This window comes from Eschrichtius robustus, chromosome 7, assembly GCF_028021215.1.
Source record: "Eschrichtius robustus isolate mEscRob2 chromosome 7, mEscRob2.pri, whole genome shotgun sequence".
Lineage (NCBI taxonomy): Eukaryota > Metazoa > Chordata > Mammalia > Artiodactyla > Eschrichtiidae > Eschrichtius > Eschrichtius robustus.
The window spans coordinates 5,371,439-5,378,625 of NC_090830.1; the positions used below are offsets into that span (position 1 = coordinate 5,371,439).

The 7,187-nt window shown below is 41.9% G+C and overlaps 1 non-coding gene across 1 annotated transcript; it reads right to left on the bottom strand.

The window, feature by feature from the left end:
* Positions 1–6,543: 6,543 nt before the first annotated feature.
* LOC137767935 (small nucleolar RNA SNORA61) lies at positions 6,544–6,678 on the bottom strand. Its single transcript, XR_011074622.1, has one exon. It is a non-coding gene; the product is annotated as a small nucleolar RNA SNORA61 (small nucleolar RNA).
* Positions 6,679–7,187: the final 509 nt, after the last annotated feature.

Genomic DNA, 7,187 nt, shown 5'->3' on the forward strand with positions numbered 1-7,187 from the left:
ACAAGCTCTCCTTGCTGGTCGCTTTCTACAAGGACCTCCAAGACCATGCAAATAGTCATCAACCTGGATCAGTCTTCACAGAACGGATGTAAGGGGAGCTCCTGGGGCTTTCCTGGGCCATTGTATACTCTTCCCTTAATCCTTCTCTTGCCACAAAGCTTAGTATTTCTTTTGGTGGTGGTGTGGGTATTGCTAATGGTAGCAACTACCAAAGAAAATGAGTTAGAACTACTTTAGCCATGTCTCTTAAATCTTGCCAGCAATTACTCTTCTCTTTATTCCAAGATCTTTTGTTAGTCCAGGTGTAAGCAGATTGGGTAGGGGATCCCCAGAGAAAAAGAACTAGGCATGGCTTTCTTGTCATAAGAGAAGCCATTTTTGGCCTAAGCCATTTTGGAATCTAAGCCTGGCCACAATGCTTGCCCTTGAACAGGTCTCAGTAATAATGATTTAAGGCAACAAAAGAACAACGTGTTATCAGGCAAGCGAGATAACAATAGCAAAGATAGTAAATCAGTTGCAAAGACTCCCAGTTCTGTTTCAATGACAAAGATTAGCCTGAGGTACTTTCTTCAACTGTTTTGCTGAATTTAAACCCCGCTTGAGAGCTCAACCACCAGATCAACTGGAACCTAAGGGATGATGATGTTGACCTTTTCTGACCTTCACAATTTCAATCAAGTAAAGTTTGGACTTTCTCACCCTGTGCCCCAATTCTATGCCGAATTCACCTGTTCAAGCCCCTTCAAGGATATGCATGTACCCTTAGCTTAAAACTTTCCCAGTTTTGCTGTTCAGGGGGACACTGCTTTGGGAAAGATCCCCGGTGTTCTCCTTACTTGCTGCAAGTAATAAATCCTTCCTTCTCCCGATCTTTGGCTTGGTTGTGTCTTTTGGCTCAACACCCACCAAGAGGAGAACCCAGTTTTCAGGTAACACAGGATTTAGAGTAGGCTTTCTCAACAGCAGCAAAATTGACACTTGGGACCAGATAATTTTTTTGTTTGGGGGACTATCCTGAACAATGTATGTTCAGCAGCAACCTTGTGCTCTATCCACTGAATACCAATAGTACTGCCCGTAGTCATGACAATCAAAATGTCTACAAAAGCCAGAAGTTCTAAGGGGAAAATTGCCAGCCTTCCCTCTCAACTATACCAGATCAAGAACCACTTATTTAGATAGGACTAGCTAAAGTTCTATCTGGTATGGCTCTACTCCTGGTAGATAACCCCAATCTCCATTCATATATTAAGATCTGTCCTAGGGACTTCCCTGGCTGTCCAGTAGAAGACTTCGGCTTCCAACACAGGGAGTGCGGGTTCAATCCCTGGTTAGAGAGCTAGGATCAGAACAAAAAACAGAAGCAATATTGTAACAAATTCAATAAAGACTTTAAAAATGGTCCACACCAAAAAAAAAAAAATCTGTCCTAAAACAAGAGAATATATCTCCTAGGAGCCTGCTGATTCTTCATTAAATTGGTCTTTTTGATAGTCTCATTGGTATTTCTCAAATTACAATCAATATTTCATTTGCAGCAGAATCATTTGAGCTTGTTGACCTACTGAGACACCCAGGAATTTGCATTTTACGTGTTTTGCAGACGATTTTTATTTTAATTTGCTGAAGATGGGTTCTGGGGGAACTCCCTGGCGGTCCAGTGGTTAGGACTCCTTGCTTCCACTGCAGGGGGGCAGGGGATGAACTTCAGACTCCAGGTGGATGATGTTCTTTACTCTAATCTCTTGGTTCTGGAATCTGGTCCTGGTTTTGTAACTGAGCAGGACTCTGTGGGGCTCCCAGGCACAAAAGTCTTTCTGTGTCCCCCATTTCTTATTTGTAGGAAACAGGCTTCATTCAGCCTCCATGACCTTCCCTGAGTTCCAAAGGGCAGGTTCAAGAAACTGCTAATCAGGGAAGGGAGGGGATTCGGACAAGGGAGGAGCAGTCAAGAAACAATAGTGCAGCCTTGGGGCAGGCTCCTGGTTCCCCATCAAGGGATACACATAACAATATCTTTGAGCTGTTTTGCAGATACCAAAACCCCCACCAGGTGGAAGAAGTTAATGGTATGCTGCCCACAAGCATGTAGACCCCAGACCGGTTGGAACCAGAAGTTTGATGATGCTGACTCCCAATTACCTCACCACCAATCAATGAGAAGAACGTCCACAAGCTGATCACACCCTCCTCTTTGAACCATTACTATAAAACTCCTCACTACCACCTCTGGGTTGGACACACAGTTTTGAGGGCATTAGCCTGCTGTGGCCCCCTTTGCCTGGCAAAGCAATATAGTTCTTCTTTTGTACTTTGCCCAAAACTCTGTCTCCAAGATTCAATTCGGTACCAGCACACAAACGCTGAATTTCAGCTATGCTACCTCACCACCAACCAATCAGAAGAAAGTCACACACCCTGCAGCCCTCACCCAAATTTTGCTATAAAAACTTCTCCCCTAAAACCAAGGGGAAGTTCAGGACTTTTGAGCATTAGCCACCCGTTCTCCTTGCTTGGTCCTGCAATAAACCTTTCCCTGCTCCAAACTCCAACATTTTGATTTGTTTGGCCTCACTGTGCGTCAGGCACGCGAACTCTGTTCGGTAACAAAATGATGGCCTAAAACTTTCCACACTTAAAAAAAGCTATAAACCTACAGTTCCAAGAAGCTCAATGAACCCTAACCTAAAGAAACACAAAAAAACTACACTAAATAACATCAGAATCAAATTGCTCAAAACAAGTGATTTAAAAAAAATCTTAGCCAGAAAAACAGACATGTTAAATAAAGAACATATATAAAGATGACATCATATTTCTCACTGGAAACAATACAACAGAGAAGACTGTGGAATGACATCTTTAAAGTCCTGAAAGAAAAAACTGTCAGACTCTAATTTCAGAGAGAGCAAAAATACCTTTCAAAACTGAAGGCAAAGCTTCCAGTTCAGGACAAGATAAAGAAGGTGTGCTTCATATTCCTCCCATTAAATACAGCTAAACATCCTGAATATTATATAGATAAACATAACAAGGTGGAGAGAAAACAGCAGACCAAGAAGGGATCTTGGGGCCCAAGAAATGACATGACATTGGGCTCCTGGGTTTTATTTTTGCCTCATATATTCTACACTGGGTGTTTGAGAAGCCAGCAGTCTGAAAACATCAATGGGTGCTAAGAGAAGCCTGCTCTTCTGAGCCAAAGGATGAGGAAAGGGGCAGCCTTGTAAGACAAAACTTTTAGACAATAACCACCCTACTCCAGCCAAGCTCCACAGAAAAATAGTGTGATGCCACCCTCACCCACGTCAGCCAAGCCCCAACAGGAAGCCTAGACTTCCCCTCACCAGGCTGCAACACACACATCTCACCCTCCCAGCCAAGCTGCTGTCATTGAAGGTCCAGGAGAGAACCTGACAGCCGCCCCAGTCCCCTAGAATGAGGCACCTCTCCCATTGCCCATCCTCAGACAGTCAACAGAAGCCGAATGGAGAACCTGAACTTCCACCTTACCTGGCAGTAATGAGGTAGCATCTCCCTTTCCTTTGCCAGTGTGGTGTCAGAGAAAACCTGCTAAAAAGAGCAGATTTGGGTAAGAAACAGAGTCTCATGAAAATGCTGAAAATGTCCAGCATCAAAAACAATCATCAGGGGAGTTCCCTGGTGGCGCAGTGGTTAAGAATCTGCCTGCCAATGCAGGGGACACGGGTTCAAGCCCTGGTCCAGGAAGATCCCACATGCCGTGGAGCAACTAAGCCCGTGAGCCACAACTACTGAGCCTGCGCTCTAGGGCCCGCGAGCCACAACTACTAAGCCCACGTGCCACAACTACTGAAGCCCTCGCGCCTAGAGCCCGTGCTCCGCAACAAGAGAAGCCACCGCAATGAGAAGCCTGAGCACCGCAACGAAGAGTAGCCCCCGCTCGTCGCAACTAGAGAAAAGCCCGCATACAGCAACGAAAACCCAACACAGCCAAAAATAAAATAAATAAATTTATTAAAAAAAAAAAATCATCAGGGACTTCCCTGGTGGTGCGGTGGATAAGACTCCACACTCCCAATGCAGGGGGCCCAGGTTTGATCCCTGATCAGGGAACTAGATACCACAAGCCACGTGGCGCAGCAAAAACAAAAAAAACAAAGGAAACCATAAGACATGAACACCAATATCTGGAATATCTGACAAGGAATTTAAAGCAGCCATCACAAAAATGCTTCAATGAGCAATTATGAACATGCTTGAAACAAGTGAAAAGGTACAACTCAGCAAAGAAACAGAAGATTTAAAGAACCAAGTAAAAATTCTAGAACTGAAAAATGTAATTACCAAAATTAAAAACTCACTAGATGGGCTCAAAAGCAGAATGGAGCCAACAGAGGGGGGAATGTCAGAGAACTTGAATAAACAACAATAGAAATTATCCAATCTGAATGAGAGAGAAAATAGAGCATCAAAAGTGAACAATGCCTCCAGAACCTGTGGGACTATAACAAAAGAGCTAACGTTCACATCATGGGATCCCAGGAGGGAAAAAAAAAGAGTGTGGGCCTGGAAAGTATCCGAAGAAATAATGACTGAAAATATTCCAATTTTGGCAAAACAATCTCAAAGGGTAATATGGGAAAACTATAAAGAACTCTATTCACATAAATTTGGCAACTTAGATGAAATGTACCAATTCCTCAAAAAGCTACTACCACAGCTCCCCCAACATGAAATAGATAATTTGAACAGCTCTATAACTATTAAATAATTGAATTTGCAGACTTCCCTGGTGGCGCAGTGGTTAAGAATCTGCCTGCCAATGCAGGGGACATGGGTTCAAGTCCTGGTCCGGGAAGATCCCACATGCCACGGAGCAACTAAGCCTGTGCGCCACAACTACTGAAGCCCGTGTGCCACAACTGCTGAAGCTTACGCGCCTAGAGCCCGTGCTCCACAACAAGAGAATCCACCGCAATGAGAAGCCCACGCACCGCAACGAAGAGTAGCCCCCGCTCGCCACAACTAGAGAAAGCCCGCATGCAGCAACAAAGACCCAGCACAGCCAAAAATAAATAAATAAATTCATTTTAAAAAGAGCTGTAAACATATAATAGTGACTGTACTTAGATTTTTAAAAATAAATAAATAAATAAATAATAAATTAAAAATTGAATTTGTAATTTAAAAACTCTCCCCAAAATCTCTAGACCAGATGGTTTTGCTGAAAAGTTATGCCAAATATTTAGAGAATTAAAATCTACTTTAAACAATATCTTTCAGAAAGTGGAAGAGGAGGAAACACTGCCCCAACTCATTTAATGAGGTCAGGTACACCCTTATACCAAACCCAAAAACATAAAAAAGAACAGTAGAGAAATATCCCTCACATAATGACATGACATTGCATTACATGTATAGAAGCCAAAAGTAAGTCTGGCACATGTGCCCCAGAAGATATGTGCTGATTCAAAGCACCACTGTTTATAATACCAAAAATTGGAAACAACCTACATATAAGCCCCTGAACAGAATACTGGAGAAATAAGTTGTTGACCACTTACTAAATGGAATACTTTTAAAACAGCAAAAATTGGGACTTCCCTGGTGGCGCAGTGGTTAAGCATCCACCTGCCAATGCAGGGGACATGGGTTCGAGCCCTAGTCCAGGAAGCCTGCACACCGCAACGAAGAGGAGCCCCTGCTCGCCGCAACTAGAGAAAGCCCACGCGCAGCAAGGAAGACCCAACGCAGCCGAAAATAAATAAATAAATAAATTTATTTATTTATAAAAATAAACAAATAAAATTATTTATTTATAAAAATAAACAAATAAATAAAACAGCAAAAATTACTATAGCTTTACGCTTGGTCTTGGAATACTCCTGTGAAGACAACAGACAAGGTTGATTAAAGAAAGGCACAAAAAAAAAAAAAAAAAAAAGGCACAGAAGAAAACATAAAGTATGAAAACAACATATACAGAATCCAAAGACATGCAAAACTATTCAATACATTTTTCTGTGGGATACAATTTTAGTCAAATTATAAAGAAAAGCAAGTAATTGACAAACATAAAATTCAAGACAGTGATGAGGGGAGCTGTGATGATCGGGATCACACAAAGGGTCGCAAGAAAAAAGGTGGAGTTCTATTTTTCTTTCTTTTTTACATCCAGGAGTCTTTTATTGGTCACTTATATGTCAGGTACCAACATTGACAACAACAACAATAACAAAAAAACCCCACAAAGGTCAAGGTTTCCACATAAAAGAGCCTATTATCTCTTAGCTTGTGTCTTCCCATAAAGTTTCCCTCCCAACTCTGTAGATCCACAATCACAGATGAATGCAGCTTTACTGGTAACAGATCTTAGGAAAAAAGAACACTCTCAATCAAGAGGCAAGAAAGCCACTGATAAATCCCTCCCAAATACAGAAATACCAGTCAGCAATCACTGTACCAACTGCCCAAGCTTCACATACAGCCTCCCTTTAAGCCTAAAGCCCTTTATGCCATTTTACAGGGGAGAAGGAAACAAGTTCTAAGAGAATTACACCTTGTTTGAAACTAGCCCACATGCTATATAGCAGACTACAAGCACTGTGAGGACAGCTTCATCCCTACTACTCCTCCCTTTATGACCACGAAGAGCAGTGTTCAGATCTAATGGGAAAGGGGACGGGGTAGAGTACTACTTCTTAAGATTAGTGGTGGATACACAGATCCCGGATTGAGTAGTATTCTTTACACCTTCGAGATACGTTTTACAGTATATCTCGTATATGTCATATTTTTAAAGTGGGAAAATATAACTACAATCAAATCTTTATAATAAAGAAAAATATGAGAGCGTGAGACAAAGCCCTGGACCCACTCCCACAACCTGCTGAATTCAGGCTCATTGCAAGATGAGTTGTCAAAAAGGAACCAGTGCAAAATGTAGTCAAAGGTATGACTATTAAAAGAGAAGAGCAAATGGCTGACTACACACATGCTGCAGCAAAGTGTGACCAGGAGGCAAAGGAAATCAGTCAGGAAATATTTCAGATTGAAGTATTCAAATTTAGTGAAGCTGATGAAGGAAAAATACAGAGAAGAGATGCAGATACAAAAGGAAGAAATAAAACTTCTGGAGAAGAAAAATTCAAAGGTTTGAAAATATTTCCTCAGGGAACAGGAAATGGGTAGGAGAAAACCTT